This window comes from Rhinolophus hipposideros (assembly GCF_964194185.1).
Source record: "Rhinolophus hipposideros genome assembly, chromosome: 1".
Classification (NCBI taxonomy): Eukaryota; Metazoa; Chordata; class Mammalia; order Chiroptera; family Rhinolophidae; genus Rhinolophus; species Rhinolophus hipposideros.
The window spans coordinates 75487378-75510458 of record NC_138047.1 but is presented as its reverse complement, the minus strand read 5'-3'; positions in this window follow the sequence as shown (position 1 = coordinate 75510458).

Genomic DNA, 23081 nt, shown 5'->3' with positions numbered 1-23081 from the left:
AACTTTGAGTAAAAATTGCCTAATGCACAAAAATGATTTTCTAATAGTGGAAATTCAAGTGTCGGGTAAAAGAGAATGCTATTCTTCAAGTGTTTTTCTTTGTACTCTCCTTCTCTAAAATCTCTAAAGTGCTAGTATGAGATGGTGTGTGTGTGTGTGTGTGTGAGAGAGAGAGAGAGAGAGAGAGAGAGAGAGAGAGAGAGAGAGACAGACAGACAGACAGACAGACAGACAGACAGAGAACCAATATTGTGTCTTGTGCGTAATTGTTCTAAAAGATCTTATTTTGTGTACTAGATGTATCAAAGTAATGTGCATTGCCAGATAACATAAAAAGAAACATCTACATGTAAACAACACAACCAACTATCCAAGTGTCACACTGACTAAAACACCAAATAGACCTTGAACAGTGAAAAAGAGAGTAAAGAACAGAAGAAAAAGAAACAAGAAGAAGAGGAGGAGGAGAAGGACGAAGGCAGAGGAGGAAGAGAAAGATGAGGGAAAGAAGAAAAAAAGTAGGAGAAAGAAAGGGAAGGGAGGAGAAAGAAAAATACAGAATAATAGAATGGTCTAATTACAACTGAGCACTCATCATAATTTTAGCTAATTATAGTTAATGCTGACCATTTGGAGTGAGATGGAGCCAGCTTCCTAAGAAGTGTACCACTTGAAGCTGAAACACCAAGCCTTTTCAATGTCTTTTTCTCTATATATGACAACCCACCCCATCTTTACACTGAAAAGTAGTAAATATCTATTCTATGAACTCTCTTTGTTATTTATTGAAAGAAAACTTAACTTTTCTTAATTTAGTCTGTTTAAAACCAAAACAGAAGCAAATTGGGCAAGGTTAGGGAGGACATTTTTAAAGGAAGAACCTGAAAAGGACTTAGGCAGGAAAACTGAGGTGACGGTAGTTTTATGCACATTACCCCTAAGGTCTCAGAGGAAATCTTTATAGCCCCAAAGAGTCTTCTCATTCACTTGATGTTCAACGAAGAAAAAAAGTGATTGTTTTATTTTAATTATGTTGTAGTAAACTTAGAATTATAGAAAAAAGAAAATTGTAAGTGACTTTATGTTCATCTAAAATTGGGGGCCATGTCTTCACATATAACTCTTAACTGACGAATGAGGTTTGAGCCTCCTGGCTTAATGGACATAAAGAAAGACATAAGCTGGCAGGCAGAGATGATCAATAAAACAACAAGAAAAACATCCTATGTTCCAGGTAAGCACTTGCCAAAGTCACAAATATACTTTGACCAGTAAATTCAGAATCCATTCCAACAAGGATATGTAAGTTGATGGAAAAATTCTGAAAAATGGTTAGCAAAATTCCCAGGTACAAACTCAGCATTAGATCAGCTACCTAATCTTACCTCACACCTTGTTTGGATAGACTAGTGGTAGAGCTAGGATTACAGCATGAACTCATGGACACCCAACCAAGACTTCCTCCTACCACCTTGTACTTCAGTGCCTAAATTTGATTTTGGGGGATTTCTTAAATTTCTTTATTGACGTATAATTCACAAATAAAAATTGCCTATATTTAAGGTGTATGACTTGATGTTTTGATATTCATATATGTTGTAAAATAATGGCCAAAATTCAGCTAAATAACATCCATCACCTCATGTAGTGAAATGGGAAGACGTTGGTCAAGGTATACAATGTTCCAGTTATGCAAGAATGAGATCTAGAGAACAAATGTACAAAAATGTAAACATAGTTAACAATACTATATTGTATTCTTGAAAATTACTATGAGAGTAGATCTTAAGTGGCTTAACCACAGAGTAGGTTGGTTTTAATGTTGTATATATAAATATATATTTAAATACATATGTTGCTGTTATACTTATTAAAATACAAATTTATTTTAAGTTATTACCAAATTTTTAAGTAGCTTTTATACATTTTGCATTTTCTCAGTAAATGCAGCAAATCTGTGCAATTTGTACAATTCTGTGAGATTTGGAGATGTTATAAATGGATTTTCTTGAGTAAGTGAGGTCAGATCATTTTCTTTATGTCTATTCAGTGCAAAGACGTAGACCCATAAAATACTAAGTATTGAACTACGTTACAGATACCTTGCTACTAAACTGCTTCTGTTACTGAATTTAAATGATCACAGTGAGGAATATGAATTCACAGTGACATTAGAACAGCATTTTTTCTAGTGACAGACAAAGGTCTGAATAGACAATACCTTATTTACCTCTTTTTATGGTTTACACCATTGTTTCTGGAGAATATGTTAGGTCTGAAAAACACATGCATCAGGTTGAGAGAAGATGGTCTCATATCTATAATCCTTTGTTGATATTTCCCAACATTTTCTTTCCGATTCTTCCTCCAGGAAAGCTCACATTCCAAGTGGATACTTGAGGCAGTGGGAGATCTGCCACACTGATCTCCTTAGCTCAGGTCTCTCTGCTTACCATCTTCTTTGGGCTTATTTCTTACAAAATAGCCTACCACGGTTTGCCATAGTTTAGGAACTTGCTCTTTTTAGTCTACTCTATTTCTCTACAGAACCTAAGACATTTGACAGAAACAAAGACAAAAACAAAAACACCTGAATCTTGATATAACAAGGGAAGAAAACAGAAGAGCATGGATTCCCCACTAAACCCGCTATCATTCTTGATGACGTCAATAACTACAAAGAAGCCATCAAGCACTGTGGCTTCTCACACCCACCATCATTTCCTCTACCCCCTGTCCCCACCCTTTGCCACATAATTTCATTGTCTCCACCAATAACTAGAGTAACACCTTTGAAATCTCAATGGTAAGCCAATACTGATTACCATCTTTTATTTTTTTGCTTATTATAGAATCCCAACAACTATAACACTTTGTGTTGATTCCTCTTATTTATTGACCCCACCATTTTCCCTTGTCTATCTCATCCAGTTCCGTGGTTTGATGTACCATCTACCTGTTGATGACTCCCAAATTTCTACTTTAAGTCTGTGTGGATGACTGCTGAAAGAGAACACACTTAAGATTCTTAGATGCCCTTTTTCTCTACATGAGAGAGTCTATTAGGCGTTGGCTAAGAAATATCATTTAGCAGAAGGTTCCGCAGCCACACACACAATTTGATATTTATCCAAAGACCTTATTTCATTAAGAATTTTTTTTACCTGCTGAGAAAAAGGGAATGGGTGGTGGTTTATATTCCAAGCCATCATGCTCTGTGTCTTCTCTATGTCTCCTAAATTCTGCCTGCAAAATAATCAGTTCCTTCTAAGTCCTATATCTTATCATACACTAAGAGTAATAGCCTGGTACGTTGAACATTCTGTATATAGATCCCTTTTGCCAGATCCACAAGTCCATTAGTTATATTCCCTATCTTCAAATTTACAATATTTAGACTAATTGTACTGGAATTACATAGAGTAGCTTCCCCTTCTCCAGCTTCCAATAGCAATTTCCTTACTACTCTTCCAGTGTCCTATAATAATCTGTAGTTCACTCTCTATCATTGATTTATCACTGGTGACAAAGACAATGCCACATTTTTAGGTCTGTATTATAACTGTGATCAACCTCTAGGTACCAATTTTTGTCTCAGTTAACCATTAATGCATTAAAAATACCACCCAAAGACTTGGTGGCTTAAAATGGCAATTTATTATTGCCCATGACTCTTGGATCAACTGAGGGATTTTTTGTTGGGCTCTCATGTGATTGAGTGGGTTGGTAGCTTGCCAGATGTAAGATGGCCTTTCTAAGATGTCTAGGAATCAGTGCTTGCTGTCACCTGTGCCACTCTCTTCATGTGATCTCTCATTTTTTAATAAGCTATCCTGGGTTTCCTTAGGTAGTGGTGAAAACATTTCAAGAAGATGAAGCTTGAAGCTGCAAAGCCTCTCTAGACGTAGGCTCCACAACTCACACATCTCTGCTTCCACCACATTCTATTAGCTAAGCAAATCACAGATCCAATTCAGATTCAAGATATGTATAGAAATAAACTCTTCCTGATAGAAGGAGGTACAAAAAATTTTGTGGCCATATTTAAACTACTATACAGTATAATGGAAAATACAATAGTTTATAAGTTTAAAATAGCAAACTAGTTTCAGGTGACAGAGTCCCTTTGGCTTTGGAAAAGCATTGGTTGAATTTAAATTATCACTCAGACCCTTCCTTCTTCTGTGAATTTGAGCAAGCAACTTTATTGCACTATTTCTCAGTTTTGTTATTTGTCAAATAAAGGCATAATATTTACTTCTCTAAATAAAATAGTACATAAAATATTCTTAATGGATTCAGTAGTTAATATAATTATTGGAGAAATTATTAAGAGAATGAAGGAGTCAAATTAATTCCCAACAGGAGAGGCTTTATTATAAAGGTGGGAATGAGCTGTCCAGAAAGAAGAGAAAGAGTAGATAGAATTCAGAGAGATGGAGAGAAACAGACAGGGCAGGGCCATATAATGGTGATAATAAAATTTATTGAGCAGTGATATTTTGCCAATCATTCTATATATTATCTCAGTTTTCACATTCACAGTATGAGGTGATTATTATGATCCCCATTTGCACACACAAACACATACACACAAAGCCTTGTTTTCAGAGAGTTTTCTCAAGTACACAAAGATAGTAATTGGTTAAAGTGGGCTTGCAATCCAGTTATGTCTGTCTTTTTTTAGCCTCTGATAAGGGGCTAATATCCAAAATATGTAAAGAACTGATACAATTCATTAACCCTAAAACAAACAATCAAATTTAAAACTTGGCAGAGGACCTGAACAGACACTTCTCCCAAGGAGACAAACAGGCAACAGACATATGAAAAAATGCTGAGCTTCACTAGCTTTAGGAAAATACAAATCAAAACCATAATGAGATACCACCTCACCTGTTAGAATGGCTACTATCAAAAGTCAAGTACCATGTTTCCCCAAAAATAATACCTAGCCAGACAATCAGCTCTAATGCATCTTTTGGAGCAAAAATTAATATAAGACCTGGTAGTAAAATAAGACCGGGACTTATATATTATAATAATATAATGTAATATAAAATAATACAATATAAAATAATACAATATAAAATAATATAATACAATACAATATAATACTGTATAAGACCCAGTCCTATATTAAGTTTTGCTACAAAAGATGCATTAGAGCTGATTGTCTGGCTAGGTCTTATTTTCGGGGAAACACTGTAATAACAAATGGCTAAGAAACTGTGGAGAAGAAAGAACCATCATACACTGCTGGAGGGGATGTAAATTGGTACAGCCACTATGGAAAACAGTATGGAGTTTCCTCAAAAAATTAAGAATGAAACTACCACACGACCCAGCAATCCCTTTTCTGGGTATCTACCCAGAAAGTCTGAAAACACTTATCCATAAAGATATATGTATCCCTATGTTCATTATAGCATTATTCATGGTGACCAAGACATGGAAACCACCAAAGTTTCAAAGTGCCCTTTGATAGATGATTGGATAAAGAAGATGTTGTACATATATACAATAGAATATTACTCAGCCATAAGAAAAGATGAAATACTGCCATTTGCAAAAATGTGGATGGATCTTGAGATTATTATGCTAAGAGAAATAAGTCAGACAGAAAAGATCGAAACCACATGACTTCACTCGTATATGGGATATAAAACTGAAAGCAACAAACAAATACGACAAAGAAACAAACTCATAGACACAGTCAACAGTTTGGTGGCTACCAGAGGATGGGGGTGAGGGGGCTGGCAGAAGAGGAAAAAGGGGTCAAATACATGGTGATAGAAGGAGAACTGACATTGGATGGTGAACATACAATGCAATATATAGACGTATTATAGAAATGTACACTTGAAGCTTGTATAATTTTAGAAACCAATATACTTAATACAAATTTTTGAAAATAATAAAATTAAACATAAAAAGCAATATATAGACGTATTATAGAAATGTTCACTTGAAGCTTATATAATTTTAGAAACCAATATACTTAATACAAATTTTTGAAAATAATAAAATTAAACATAAAAAAGACAGTAATCATTCCATTGTGCTGCACTAGAAATGGTATTGTTTACAAGACATTTTGTGACAAGTCCAATTAGAATTAGTTATAAGAGCAGAGTGAAAGCTAAGGATAAAATATAGACTGGGGTCAGTCAGGCTATCAAGATGAATTTTCATCTGCAATGGTTGCCCTCAGAGTTTCCTTAGATGGAAACTATCCACTCCCTCAATTCTCTTTAGTTCAGCAAACGTTTCTTGGGTGCTCACTGTGTACTAGGCACTTTATAAGGATCCTGTATATAAAATTTTAAAGTGTGATGAAAAGGACAGACATAGAGGCTCTCATAGTTGCAAAGATACACATTGATGTCTGTGAAAGGTCAACGGGCCAGAGCTAAGGTACGGGTGTTCAGGATAAAAAAGGAGGGAATCAGACTGAGAAAGATTTAAGAGGACTTAGGTAATTGGATATTTCATGGGGGAAAAAATATATTCAAGAAGGAAACTGAGACTTTTTAGCTTAGGGCGCCTGAAGGTATGGTGTTGTCCCCCCAAATAATAGGAAATGTAGGATGAGAAGCATGTTTGGGATTTGAGTTTATTTCTGGACAATGTCAAATACTGGGGGTACCAAAAAAATGTATACAAGTGGACACGTTAGCCCACGTAGCTCAAGCAGTAGTTTGCCACAATCAGAAATGTCTGGACACTGATGGTAACCATTTTGAGCACCTCTCGTATTTGCAGAAGTCAAAACGTGACTTGTATTCATCTATTGTTATCGGTATATATTGAGCATTACAATTTTAATACCGTTTTCCTTTCTTAAAAGGTGTATACATTTTTTTGGCACCCTCTGTATTTACAAATCCAGTTGGAGAAGTGCAGCAAGCAGTTTGAAAGTGACACCGACTTTGGATGTACACCTTGGGAGTTATCAACCTATAACATCACAGTTACCCTCAGTTCTCCAAAGCTCTGACATCATCACACAACTTCTTTGCTTCGTGGAAGGGAGGTACAAGGAAATTACGGAGATTCGGGGAGTGGCTTGTTCTCTGATTATTTCAGGCAAAGCCAAAGTGCTATCTTTGACCAAATTATTCCTACTGTTCACATCTGCATGTTAAATTACATAATTCTCAGATCATCTATCATACGCAAAGACTTAAGTTTAAGGTTCTGTTGATGGTGACAAATCAAAAAGATGATCCTGGATATTTTCTAGTTTAGCACCAACTGCTTGTTTTTAATACTTAACGAGCACTACTTAAGTATTAATTATGAAAAATATAAAGCAAAACTTCCAGTGGTTTTGTGTCTGTCGCTTTGATACACACTTTCCTGCAACGTTATTTAATCCTCTCCCTCATCTTTCAAGGTAGGCATTATTGTCACCATTTTATAAACAGAGAAACTGAAGTTAAAGGAAAATATTTATCTTTCTAAACGTCACAGTGTGGGGGAAAGATGCTTTAAAATAATATTTGTGAAACAATTTATATTTCTAGAGCTCTTTAAAAAATGGTTTTTAATGGGTTTCAATTTTATGCCTCTTAGAATAAAATTTACTGTGTAACTTCTTCATACCTCTTTGCCTTCACTGAGATGTCGTTCTCCCATCAACGCTGTTTTTCCTTCCTCACTGACTTCCTTCCTCTCTCTATATAGGCATTTCTGCCTTGTATAGTGGATTCAAAATCACTTGATTTTCTCAAATACGAGGCATTTTAATTCTGCTTCACTTGAAGTCTTTATTCCCTTGGTCACAGGGAATTTCTGCTGAAGTCTTTGTAAGGATAATATCAATTCTTGAATGAGTCCTCAACTTCTCCATGCCCTCGACCCCTCGTCTCTTTAAATACACTCTCGGCTAACTGATTACTTTCCTGGTCCCTTGACAGTTCACCACCCACATATAAAAAGTAATCTTAGCTCTATCAATCCAGTAGCCAACTTTCTCTGTTTCTAACCAATAGCTGATTTTGACTCCCACTGGAGAGAATTATATAATCTTGCAGATAGATTCCCTTACAAATTCATAGTCTCCAGTGTAAGACTGTACTTGAGACTCTTCAGGAAAAATCTTCTGCATGACCTCATTTACCTCTTTCATTCCCCTGAACATCTGTTTTCCATTTATTCTTCAAATTGTCCATCTTTTACTTTCACTTTCAATCTCAGCAAATAGTCTCAATACCTACTTCACAGAGTAAACAGTCATATCCTACGATATCTACTCGTTCTTTAGACCACTTTTCTCGGGTGTCATCAGAAGTGCTTCTCTCCTGTTGATGGCTAATCCCATTAACTGTGCACTGGTTAACATCTCATTGCTGTAACTCATACCTATAGATTTCTCTAGATCTCTCCTATTACTTCAAAATGACACTTTGCTTGAAAAAGTGATGTTGACTTTGATTTCCACTTTCTAACACCCAGACTCCTCAATCCATTGTAATCTCGCTTTATCCTCACCACTAAAGTGTCTTCATGATGAATTCTTAATTCTCAGCATGCTTGGATTTGGTATGGCTTACTCCACCAACTTACTCCACAATACACTTACCTTTTCTCCCCTAAAAATTGCTAAATCCAATATTGCCCCATGTAAAAAATCCCAATGTCAGGGGCAATATTATAAAACCCAGGTAATAAAAGCATTTTTTCCAGAATACAGCTGAGTCTCTTTTAAAGAACCAGGTGGCTTTGTGTTTGTTTGTTTGTTTAAGCTAATCATGCACTATTCTACTTGACCTGTAGCATCAAAGGAGTGACAAGAAGTGTTTGCTATAGAATAAATCATTTTCTCTTACCTAAGTAGAAACGAAGGCCTGTGTGATTAACCATGGTAACTCTGAGCAATGCATTTAAATTTAAAATCATAGTGTGGGTTTCTAGACAGAATTTTTGTCATTTATTATGTCCTCCCTAATGAGTTTCATTGCTGTGTCAGTTGTTAACAGTACCTTATAAGTACATTTTCTGTTGGGGCTCGAGGGCAATTTTTTTCTGAAGCATTTTTCAGAAGCTCAGGTCTCCAGGTTTCAGATCATGAAAAGGTTGCTTAGGAAGACATTTGGAGATATACCTTTTAATGGTTGGTGATATAGCTAGAGGTATTATTTGAGTCTCCTGCAATAATTAGTCATATCAGCTTCTGATAGAGTAGAACATAGGATTGGAAGTAAATCTCAAATATATAAGCCAGTTATTAATTCAAAAGAAGATAACTTGTGGATACTATAGAGGATTGATATTATTGTCATCAAGGCCACTGGCAGTACTTTGGGCTTTGGTAGTTTGAGGCTGGGGGCTAGGGTGGGGGCATGGTTGTTAACCATAGTTTTAGAATTCCCATGGTTCTCTTTATCTTTCCTGAAGTTTGGGATGATAAGGATGTGGAGATTCTGAGTACACTGTTTTGCCATGTTTAACGTGCACTTTTTTTGGTCAAATTTGTGAGGGGAAAATAATGATGTGCATTATTCCTTGGGTAGTAGTAATTCCACATCTATATAAATATTTTTAATTATTTTATTTATGTTTATGAGTTAAAAGTGTGACTCTAGAAATCAATAACGATATCCATATGCAAAATAATACCCTGGAATACGACAATCGGTTTTGTTGACCTTACAACAAACTTACAACGATGAAGAGTTCTTGGCCTTCTTTGATGCATAAATATCATAAATTTGTTACCAGTACATAAAATTTCTTGCACCTTGTATCTGTTGTTGTGTTTTATAATTATTTGTTACATAAAATTTCTTGTATCATAATATCTTAAAAAATAAATGCTAAAATTCCTTTATAATACAAAAAACAAATACCTAAATGTAAACAAATAAAAACTTGAATTAAAAATCAAGGCAAAAGATTTTTTTCCCTGAAAGTTTGGGCCAAAAGCGTGGGTGCACATTGTACATGACAAAATACAGTAATTATCATTTACAGAGTTCTTAAATACTGGTGTCCATGAAATGTGTGTCTTTATTCCTGGAGAGATAAGTTGGAATTCCCCAAGTTGGGACTATAAAATCACATTGGCCATACCTCTCATACTACCCAAATAATAAATAACAATAATTAGAGCTTATTCATAGTGCATTTGGAGATATTCAAAAGGGTTCTGAGGCTTATGTTTCTGTCCATGTCCTACCTTTATATTCTCAGCAAAACTGTGTTATTACCAGGTACAATGTGCCTTGGAAACAGCCTCAACATGCCTCAACAATACCCTTAAAATATCCACAAATTAGCTCAGTATCATGGCTAATTTGTTTCTGCTAATGTGGTTATATTATGAAACATTTTTGCAAATTTTTTTTTTTTTTTTTTTACTTTTTATCATGGCAACCTCGTTAGGGAATAGCAAAAAAGCTCCAGTTTCTTTAACTTGCCATCCATTTTCTAGGGGTTCCTATAGTGGTCAGGAAATCTCTAAAATCCAAGCATTTCAAAATCATGGACTAACCCAAAATTACATATCTCCTGTCAGTATAAATATTTAATCTTTTACCTTTTCTCTGAGCAATAACAATTCATTTAGCCATCTGAATTGATTTAATTCTGTGAGAAGCTTATAAGGATAAATTCGTGTAATAGAATAAGCAACTTGGAAGTTTTTAATATTTTTTTTTCCTTTTTAAGAATAAAGCATCCATAAACATAAGTAAGTCACAATTATCCACGTGCATCTCAGTGCACGTGGAGGTAAGTTCAGGGCATGGCTAGTTCTCTTAGGGAATAATCATGGGATTCTCGTTCTTCCAGTGAAGAAAAGAGGTGGCTGGATCAGAGCATGGCGGTGGTGAACAGCCAGCTACGTGTGAATGGAGAAAGCAACACCATTTCATAGTTTGACATCTGGCGGAAAAGTGCTAAGGCTACTTTGTTACTAGAGGAGTATGTACAGCATGGGGAACCATTAAGCTTAGTGGGCACTTGAAAACTAAATCAACTGAAATTTTCACAAATTTTTCTATTTCTGTCTCACTTGTGGTCAATGAGATACGTGTTGGCTATTGAATCTAAAGAAAACCTGAAATAAACCAAAGGCCTCTTTTGATTTACATGTTGTTGTTGAATCTAGAATCCTGGAAACAAATGGCTTGGGTGACAGATACTACACCCATCTTCAAAGTGAAACAAGAATATGTCTTTGCTTTTGTTTTTAAATTTGAAAAATATTCAGATCATTTATATTCACATATTTACTAAGAAGACGAACTTCCTTAATTTTTCAGGTTTTTTAAAATATATATTAACTTTGGTAGATAAAAGCCTTCATAATTGTTTTGAATTAACTAAAACTTATAGGATTTTTAGACAAACCTAATTGTTCCTATGGTCATTTCTTTTATAGGGTGAAGGAGGAGACATTTGTCTGACCTAATGGCCATTTTGGGAAACCTGTCACAGAGAGTGTAGGCATAAAAGACATTTTAGTAGTTTTTTTTAAAAAACATTTTTATCTTAATTTTATTTCAATGTTATCAAATATTTCTAAATATTATATTAAACAGTTGTTGCTACTTTTTCCTTGTTAGGGCTTTGTTGGCATATAATCATTAAGGCAAATCAAAGGCAGTGAGAAGTACTCATGTCAGCATGTACCTGGAGAAGAATCAGTATTAGCTCCTCAGGCAACTGCCTGCGGTGTAATAACAGAAAGCTTTAATTCAGGGGAGGACAAACAGAGAGAGGACCACAAGCAAGGGAATTGCAGGGCAAGTTGGAGATGGAAGATATCAGCCTCTGCCCATATTTTTAAAATGTCCTCAACCCAGACCTCAAGGTCCCACTTCTTTCCCCCAGCATCCCTGCTTCAGAATGAGAACTCTAGTGAGACGGAACATTTAATTGGGCTGCAATGCTGCAGTCCTCACACCCACACTTCCAAATAGTCATGCTGAGGAAAGCAAGACGAAGGCCTTCAAAGCTGCCCTGGAGCCTTTCAATCTGTGCCTTAATTACATGTTTATGGCTCTTAATTTCTGTTTATGCTTTCCGAGCCCCCAAGAGAAAAACTGGTGGTTCCACACTCCTGATAATCACTATTGCTTACAAAAAAACGAAATTCCTCAACCAGTCCATCCATGTCTTGCCCCTTACCTATAACTTATTTTCATGCTATCAAGCAGGACAAGATGAGAAAGAGAGATTCTACAATAAGCCATAGATTACCCGTGTCCCTTTCATCCTGGCTCAGAGGTTGTGAGCAACTTTACATATAAATCACCCAATTCCAGACACTCATCTTTCAGGTGCACTTGGTTTCACTTGCAATATAAATTATCATATCAGTCAAGTTTCCAACAGGAAGCAGCTGGCACACTCACATTAGAATAACTCACGGAATGTTTATTTACAAAAGGAGTATTTGCAAAGATGTTGCAGGATGTAATGGAACCATAGGGTGATAGTACAGGATCTTAGGGTTAGCAAGAGCTATTATCATCCTCAACCTAAAGGGATGAGAGGAAGGAACAGTTACCAAAACCTGGAAGGAGTATGTTGGGAAGAAAAACTAACTTGAAAGCACCTGCAGTCAAGGGACATAGACTTCCTGAAGTAATTTAAAGGAAGGGAGGCAGAAGAATAATTGACACAGGAGAGTTAGCATGTTCCTAGGTAGACAGGGAGGTCCCTAGTGGCATAAACAAAAGACAGCCATATCCTAAAACTTCAGGTTTTGAAATCACTACTTCACTCCAGGACATAATGTAACAAGCCCTTGAGATTAATCATAAAATTCCTTTTGGCCTGACAAACGGAGCTGATCTGTTAGATAAGAGTGGGTTACTTTGCTAATTCCTTTAGGATGGGCAAGCAGAACAAACCTGGTAGATGAATATCATTAGAAGGCGCCAGTTCCCTTCTTCAAACAAGTTCCCTTCTTCAAACAGCTCCCCTTCTCCAAGCAGGCAGGGAAGGTGTAAAAGTAAGAGCTTTTGCCTCAGTCATGGAGCACCCACATTCGGGACCGCCTCCCACTCGGGAGCTGCAACCTCTTCTCCTACCTATAATAAACTATCCTCTTTTAAAAACTTTTTGCCTCTCCCTCGTCTGTGTTTCCATTCTTCGGCTTCATGAGACACGATCCCAGCGCACACTCAGAAACTGCTAGCAGATCCAACCTCACCTATATCATAATTACCCTAACCTCACCCTTCTCTCCACCCCTGATCTCCTGTGGGTATTCCTCATTGGCCAAAGCCAACTGGAAATTAGAAGACAAAAAAGACCACCAGAGTAGTCCATTTAAGTGAGCCTCCTGAGACACAAAGCAGGGAAGCGGAGCTGAAGACAAGATCTGAGGAAGAAACTAGATGAGGTCTGGCTCACTTGTATTATGGACATTCCTTTGTGCTCCTATTTCAACTTTTCTGGGAACTAGAATCATTGTTGGTGGCTTCCATGAAATCCTATACTTTCAGATTTCCTGAATTAGGCCTTTCTAACCTTTGCTTTTGCAGCTCTTCCAATAGTTATCTAGGCCTCAAATTCTTTATATTAGTTTCCTTTCCACTAAATATATCTACATTGGCTTCTGCTCTTCCAACCAAACGTGACTGATCCAAGAACACCACCTTCCTTACAAGGGGCTCCCTAGCCAAAATGTAAGCGATGGAACAGAAACAAATCTAACATTTCTTTCTCCAACTCCTCTGGTCAGAAATATGATGCAAGCTGAATAGAGAGGATTTTTTTCCCTTTTGGTTCCTGGAGACCCATACTACTAAATGAAAATTCATCAGAAGTCTGAAATAACACATTTAGCCATGTATAAGAACAGAGCATTTCAACATCAATACATTTAAATGTGTGTATAAAACTAACTCAGATAGATAGAATAAAGTCTGTTAAAATTCCTGTAAGAGTGTTACTTTTTTGCTCTTCCTCTCTCTGGGTACCAAAGTCTAGACGGCAGCTACTACTATACAGAAAACAAGGAGAAAAGATCTACCAGACTTGGAAACATTTGTTAATTCAAGACAGATGAAAAGTAAGAGCTGAAAGTATGTAACACCTACTTTAGAAGAAGAACCATCTGTAGGTTACAATGCAGTTAATTTTGTTATATATCTAGACAACGAAGTAAGGACAGCTCTTATATTCATTTTTAGGAAAATTGTGAAAACCTTTAATCCTGTCTCTAGTTGAGTCCAAGCTGTTTTTCTTGCTAAATCTGATGGCACTCTTGTTTGCTACACATTTATTTTCTCTTCTTGGTTCATACTTTAATGTTGCAAAGCCTTTTGCTTTTAGCTACCACACATGGGCTTCCTCAAAATTTATTTTAACTGCAGCCTTTATCAATGATTAGCTGGTGCAAATGAGAGCAGCCTTAAACTTTTGAGCAGTAGATGCCTGTCATCACATTAGGCTCTCCTACCTGTATTACCATACTTAACTCTAACAACTATCTGAGTTAGTTTATTGGCTTTGTATTACTTCCGGTTTATAGGTTAGGAAATAGAGACTTAGGGTTCCTGCCAAAATCCACAAGTTGGAATGCAAATGCAAGTCTGACTGATTTTAAAGTCTTTGTTCCTAACTTCTTCCAAGCAAACTTGCCACCTATGCCAGGAAATGTTTTTTTTCCTCTTGGTTTCTATAATAGTGTTGTGCTTTTGTATCGCTCTCCCCACTGTGAACTGATAATTCTATTTCCTATGTTTTTTTCTGCCATGTATTCTAATGTCAGTACAGTGGGGGAAGGGATTATATTCCACCTATTTGGTGAGGAAGAAAAACTTCTGATTGGGGTAACAACTGAGGGTGCACTCCTGATTCCCATGTAGCACTGTGAACCTTCACTGGGATGGAACCCTTTCATGTCCTTTTGGGGGAGACATCATGAGTTGAGTTTTTACCACCTAGTAACACCTAACAAAACCTCGAGTCACATCCTGTTTGCACTGGCCCTGTAAGTTCCCAGTTAGCCGTGACAACTATCATTAGCTTAGGGCTTAAATGACTCAAAAGCTTGCTGTTCCCTCCTCACCTTATTCATTTCGAAAAACTGTTCCCATTCTCAACACTTGCTTTCTAGGAAGGGAACATCTCACATTTATCTTTTGCTTTTCCCTTATTTACCCCAAAGAGTAGTTACAAAGGAAAATAGAAATAAAGAAAATCCACATATGAACACATACTCTATTTTAGTAGCTAAAAATGTTTTCTAGGGATTGCTCCTTGGGTCCAAAGATTTTAAAGTGTTTATAAAGGACAAGTAACTAAGCTTTGCTATAGTCTTATATATCTTACTAGATTCTCTAAAGCACCTTCTTACAAGGTTTTGAAACATTCAAGGAGAGCTTTTAATCCCACTGAAAACCAAAGGAAAGTAGGCTGCGCTATCGTGCCACTTATGGGCAGAGGTGAAAAGTAAACATATTCTAAAGTGTACCTGACACCTGTTTCAGTGATTTTCTGAAGCCTTCAAAGATTGAGACAGGCCTTTCTTTCTAGTCAACAGAAGATCATTGAGGGTCACTCTACAAGTTTAGAAATATATTTTATATTGAAGGGTTTGACAAAGATCTGTAACCGTTTCAAAATCCTCTGCAGGTTAAATAGAGAATGATGAAAAGTTCAAATTCAGGTTGGAATCACCCTCCTTAGACATATTCTTCGTTTAGGTTTAAGTCATTCAGTCTTCGTAGGGAGATTGAGTGGATCCCGTGTGGGAAAGCCTGTCTGCAGAAGGCTTTTCGTAGGTATTTCTCCGCGCCTACTCCACATGCTGGTGAAGTTACAGCTCCAGGTCAAAATGGACTACTCACAAGTGGACTGCTTTCTCATGCCAGCAGGGAGAGTGGAATAAAGCCTTTGCTCCCGGGCACACTTCTCAGGTCTCTTATCTGGTTCCATTGAAGCTCAGATATCTGCACTACATTTTTAAACACAATGTCCTTAATTTCACAGTTACTTAACAGCTAGTGTAGACACTAAATAAATTATGGACAAGACAGTAAGTTCTTACACTCAGGGAACCGTTACATATACATTCATACTCTCTTCCAAAGTAATCTAAAAAACAAAACATTCCCCGTAACAAGAAAGTTGTTACTTGCAAAAGATGAGCAGCTTTTACGGCTTATTGGTCATTTTCTTGGTAATATCTCTGATCATTTCAAGTTCCCGCACAAAATGAGTTTTCAAAATAGGAAAGGGCACTGAACATTAAGGTAATGGGTTCAAAGATGAAGCCAGATTTATATATCAAAAAGGGTAGTTTCCAATTGGTTAAAAACTCCACCTTTAATGAAAGGATGTTTTTGAAGAAATTACCACACTGTCAAGAGTTACTAATCAATTATGCAAATATTTGTTCCCAACAGTGATTAAAATCTAGTACAAGTACTTAATTCAGATGTATAACTGACAAATTGAAGCTAATTGGAAATGGCAAATTTTAAAAATTAAGCAGGAATAGTTCAGATGGCCTAGCTAAGAGAAAAGCTTTGTTAAGAATAAAAAATAAATAAAAAGTCAAATAATAAAGCATTGTTTGAAAGGTGAACCTATGAAAAACTCATTATTCATAACTTTTTATTTTGGAAAAAAATACCATTGAGTTAGAGGTGTAGTGTGTCATATCTTGCTTATCAGTGCCATGGAAAAGCTAAATGGACAACCAAAATTCTCCTACATTTACTTATATATTATGTTGTATACTTTCACTTGAATACAGATTCAACTTCTGAGAATTCACAATATGGTAAAACAATTCATATAGTAGTATTTCAGAGTTCTTGATAAATCAGATCTGAGCTTGTATGAAATTTATCTTTATACTATCTATTTTATTAAGCAAATTAAAATCAAAAACATGATTATAGAGGAATGCATAACATCCTAAATGCCTTGTATTTAAGTGCTTTATAATTATTCTAACCTACAAGTAATTTTTCAAGTGCTCAATATTTTTCATGCATTATCTCACTTAATGCTCATAACCTATGAGGAATATCCAATTAATAGTATCCCCATTTCATAAGATAAAGAAACTGAGGTGTTAAAAGACTAACTTCCCCCAGGTCACTCAGTCAGTAGATAATGGAGTTTGAATTTGGAGAGTATTAGACTCCAAACCCCTAGCTTGCACCACATTCCTTTCTAGTGAACTCTGAAAAATAAGTCCTGGTGGTGTGAGAATGGGGGGAAAGAGGAGACAACAAATAGGGTCTCGGGTTGTTTCCCTCTTTACTTACATACTGTTACAGCCCTATAGGAACTATTAGAGCAGCTGCCCAACCTGCTTTCAGTGTGAAGAGGTGATCTCTCATGTAAAAAACATTCATTCATTTATTGAACACCCACTCTGTTCCAGGTATGGCTCTCAATGTTTGGGATATATCAACGAACAAAACAGAATAAGGTACGTATCTAGCAGGGAGAGACAGACAAACTATTAAAACAACAAATGAGTATATTATATATCAATTTGGAAGTTGATAATTGTTGGGGGAAAGAAATGGTGAAGGACATAGGGGAGTGTGTGTGGTAGGGTAGGCTGTACTTTCAATAAAATGATCAGGTTAGGATATTTTTAACCTCTCATTTGACAAAATGCTTAAAGGAAATATAATAGAGTTAGCACACAAAGATATCTGGCAAAAAAAAAACACAAAAAAACGCCAGTACAGGGCATTGTTGTTAGAACTTGCATGCCAGTTCAAGGAAGCGAGTGTGATGTGGGTGGAAGGGTGGCTGGGGCAGGGAGAGGAGAAGGGAGGCCAGGCTGGTGCTGCTGAGCCAGCAGGTTTCTTCTTGTCTGTGGAGGCATGGATTTGGCTTTCTTCTCCAAGCAAAATGAGGAGACATTGCAAAATTCTGAGCCCAAAATTCTGACCAGATTTTTAAAAGATTGCTGTGAATGCTGGGTTGAAAAGAGATGATAGGGAATAAGGGAACAAGCAGAACAATCGCAGAAATTCAGCTGAAAAGTGATGGTGGCTGGGACCACCTTGGTAGCGTTGGCAAGAGTAAGAAGTAGCTAGGCTCTGCCTTAATTTTCAAGGTAGAGTCAAAGGATGTCAAACTAATTGGATGTAAATTTGGAAAGAGAAAAATAAGCTCAAAAGGAAGCAAACAAGCAGTCTTAGGAAGGAAGATAATTCTAGCATGTACTGCAACATAAATGAACCTTATGCTAAGTGAAATAAGCCCGTCACAGAAAGACGAACATTTTATAATTCCAATTATCTGGGGTATCTACAGTTGTCAAATTTGCAGAGACAAAAAGACAGAACGGTTGTTGCTGTGCCTGAGGGGGGAAACGGAATTGTTTCCTCAAGGACACAGAATTTCAGTTTTGCAAGATGAAAAGAGTTTCGGAGACTGCACAACTGTGTGAATAAACTTAACATTATTGAACTGTATACACTTAAAAATGGCTAAGACTATAGATTTTATGATCTGTGTATTTTACCAAAATTAATTTTGTTTTTGTTTTACTTTTTAAAGCAAGCAAATTCTAAGTCAAAAATTATTCTAAGTATGTTGGCCTGAGCAAATCAAAGAATGGAGTTTCCACTTTTAGATAAAACCTAGTCCAGGTGTTATTTCTTATCCCTCCGAGAAATCCTCAGAAAAAAAAGTGACCAGTTCTTTACAGTCTAAGGAATGTTGGTTCTTCATTAAGTCATAGCACAGTTATTGATAGTTAAGTCTCCTCTAAGAAGAGAGTTTAACATATATTCTTTCTGGGAGTTCTTCCTTCGGTGCTAATTGTCTTCTATGTGCAAATAGTGAGTAAATATATGCTCCTATCTTAACCACACTAGTTCAGTATCAACACAATCATGCAATTCTTAGTGCCTACAAAGGCATAACAGCAGCCTCTATGTGTTATTTCTACATTTTGATTGCTTATTAATATCATGGGCCATTACCTTATATTCTAAACAACTGTTTATAATACACTTTTGCTTACCCTGCCTCTTAATTTCTGCCCATGATACACTGCATCTGAATTTCTAACAACTTTAATGAGAAAATCCCATTAACATTATTACTTCCAACAATGAAACATTTTATCAAGCGGCTAGCTAAGCTAACCTTTTGGTATTGCTTTCTCCTGTTTTCTCCACTGTTTGTCCCTAACCTGGGGCATGTGGCTTTGATATACTTGAACCCCACTGCTGCCTTCCTTTCCTGTGTGAATCACCATGGCTTGAACTACATGTGCATGGGTAAGCTCCCCTAGTTATTAGCTCTGGAGGAAACTCTTTCTGCTTCTCTGGGACCATCTTTTCTGGCTAAAGAAAGTATGTTGGGAAGTTGGGGGGTGGGGGGTAATGTAAGTATTGCTTTGATCCAAGGTAGTCAAATATGATCTGTTGATAAAAATTATTCATTTCAATTAGCCACATTAATGGGGATTTTTATCTTCAGTGTCTCTGTAAGAAATTAAAAAAAAAAATTCTTAGGAACAATATCATCAATTAAAGTGACAATTGTATTCTCTGTTGGATTGACTCATACAACCTTGATTACTTCCTTTTTCTAGAGTGCCTTCTTACACTGCTGCAGAGTTGAGAAAAACCAAATATCCTTATTTCCCAGACTCCTATGGAAACAGGGTTCTACAAGCAAATTAGTTTACATCAGTTCTATGTAATCAAGTAACATTTAGAAGGCAGAAGTTCATATGAAGTCGTCATCTTTCTGTCTCTTTCAATGGTTTTATAAAAAGACAGTTTCAAGGGAGGCAACTTTTTCTCGATTTTGTCTTTTTGACCCCTGAATCATAGCTATAAGTTTTTGACCTCAATATTGAAGGAGTGGTCACAGAGGTTGCAGAAGAGTTCCTGTGGCCCATCAATTCTGAGATATTACTCGGGATTCATCCTTACGGCCCACTGTTCCAGCTATACTAACAACCTTCTAGCGATCTGTGAGTATAGATCTAGCTGGTTTAAAACACTGCCTTCCTAAAACAGAAAAGTTTGTTTTCAGCACTGAACACTGAGATGGTTGTGTGCACAAGTGTACAGAGATGAGTTCAAGGTTGTTCACAGAGTTGCTAGTAATGACACAAGTTGAATATCAATAAGCAGAGACTGATTAAGTAGATATTATTGGAGCTGTACAGAGAAGTGTGGGGGTTAGGTATTAATATGACATAATCTCCACGTTATATGTTTTAAATCAAAGAAGCAAGGTGTGGTGCAGACACATATGTGAATTCACATACCATTTGTGAATACAGACGTAGAAGAATATGTAAGTATGTAAGGAACTGATTATGTTGTTTGCTTCTGTGGAAAAAAAAACAACTAGGTAGCTAAACAGAGAATAGGATACAACATTTTTGCTATGTTTTTTTTGTAGCTTCTGAATTTTGAATCATGTTATTATAATTAAGTGCATGGCATCAATACCCATCCTTTCTCTCTTATCATCCTGACTTGTGAATATCTTTTCTCCAGTATTCCTGGTCAGTTCACGTCTTTTCTTGCCATTCCTTTTCCAACTCCATCCTGTAGTTTTGAGTAATTTACCAGGCCAAAGGTTAGGGAAGGTTCAAGGAGCAATGCCTCAATAGAGTAACAAGAACAAAAAGTCTAATTCCTGGGACTTAGTGCCAAGATATGAGAAAGAGAAGCTGAAAGTTTGGTGAAAGCTCCTCCACTGAATCTAACTAGAAAGCAGAAAGAGATCCTGGAACTAGAAACTGGGTGATCATTATTTTATTGCATGGAAAATTAAACCTAGTCGGGGGCCTTAAGAACTATGACAAATTATTTTTCCAATTCTTATTTCATGGACAAATACATTTACCCACCACCACTACACTGATTTTTCCTACAGCGATAGCAATTTGTCCTGTTTATTTCACAGGAAGTTGTGATATTCAATGAGCTAAGTCTTAACAAAAGGCTAACATGATATGAAATAAATAGCTAAAAAGTTTTAAATTTAAAAAAAAACCAGTATGCAGTAACAGTTCAATGTTTCATACAGACTTTGTGCCTCTACACAATGACCCATGCTTTTAAGAACAGAAATCAATAGAGTCACAAGCTAATTTATAAAGCATTCTAATTACATGCTCCAAATAAGAACACACACACCGGAATGGAATCAATGGTGACTGGCTAGATAAATCACTTAGAGACTGTCATGCTTGTACAGTGCTCACGAAACCCATGTGTGGGGATAAAATAATGTTGGCCAATATATTCGGCCATTAGATTCAATCTCCTAATGTTAATAGAGTCATGCTGGTAACAACAACAATTATAATCTAGCTAACATTATTGTATGCTAGACACGGTGCTATTTGCTTTATTTATTTTATCCTCCCAATACCTATGCAATCGTGATATCTGTACAAATAGGGAAACTAAGATTTAGAGAGGCTGAATTGTCTAGCATTGCACAGCCATCTGGTAAGTGGCAGCCCAGACATTGCTGAATACTCAGGTTTGAACTCTTCATGACTCATTTATACTACTGGTGTCTTTATAGCAGCTACATTTGTTTTGCTTTTACTTATCTGATTTCTTTCCTGTGTTAGAGTAACTATGTTATTGTGGATTCAGAGATTCCTTTTTCTTCTTCAGGTCTTCTTAGAGAGAACCAGTGGATAGAGTACATTTACATGGAGATGTTTTTCTGAGAGTGGAAGTATTCGTACCCCCACCCCTTGGCAGGTAAAAAGCCAGATTATATAAGAATTCACCATAAATATACTATTCTTATATTTGGGACTTAGATAAAAAAAAATGATATCCATCTGGAAGAACAAAAGGACTGTACATATTAGAGACACTGTCTGCTACCTCTTTGGTAAGGCAGCATGCGGAGCCATTTGCAAGAACAACACTCCTACTTGGGATAGTATATGGAGATGAAAGATATACTCCAAGGCCAGTATTCTTGGCATGAGTGTATCAAGTGGAAAGTTCCTGGGCTTCTGGATATTTTGCAATTTCAACTGTGATAGAATATGGATATTTTCTTGCATTTCCCTTCATGGATGATTTAAGTCTTCACCTACTTAAAATACAGTTTACACATAGGATGCTTTCACTGCCTTTTAAGATCCTGGAAACTCCCACAGATGACAACTGTAAAACTTGGCTAAGGGAGTTACCCACCTCCTCTCTTATCCCCCATACGCAGACACGTACAGCCCACAGATCTCTCAGAAGTCAACTGTGATAAAGTTTCCCTTGACTAGTAATTATTTTTTTCCTAGTAATTAACTCAGAAGCCACCAGAAAATACAGCAACTTTCATAAAAAATATAGCAACTTTAGAAATACTTGCTAGAAAGTAAAGAAGAGCCTCAAGGGACATGGTATCTCAAAAGGCTGCAACGCTATGATTGACATCTTGCTTCTTGCCGTAGTATTCCAGAATTGCAAGTAGAAAAAAGCAGCAGGAGGTTTATCCAGGAAAATGCTGCCTACAGGCTTCAAGTTCTATGCATTTGCTTGGTATCATGGATGAGTATTTCTGGGGCACAGACTTCTGTTTTCAGGTCCTTAACATGGCATTGATACATCATATTCTTGCTTCCTTTTGAGGGTTGCTTTGATAACCAGCATAGAATATGTAAATGAAGAGAAATGGACAACAGAGATTGGTTTCAGAACCCCCTACAGATACCAAACTCCTTGGAAACTCAACTCCTTCATATAAAATTGTGTAGTTGCATATAACCTGTGCACAATCTCCCATATACTTTAAATCATCTCCAGATTATAATCCCTAATGCAATGTAAATGCTCTGTAAATAGATGTTACACTGTATTGTTCAGGGAATAATATCAAGGAAAAAACATCTGTACATGTTCAGTACAGATGCAAACATCACAGGTGTAATTACAGAATACCTCATCAACAACGTAAATTTTTTTCAAATATTTTCAATCTGCAGTTGGTTGAATTTGTGATTGAGGAGCCCATAGATAGAGGACTGACTGCACTAATTACTTCTCTTCTCAGAGCTCAGATGAGAAAAGCCACGTACCCTTGCACATGATGAAAGAAAATATTCCCTCCACAGGATTTCATCTCTCCTCTAAACCCCA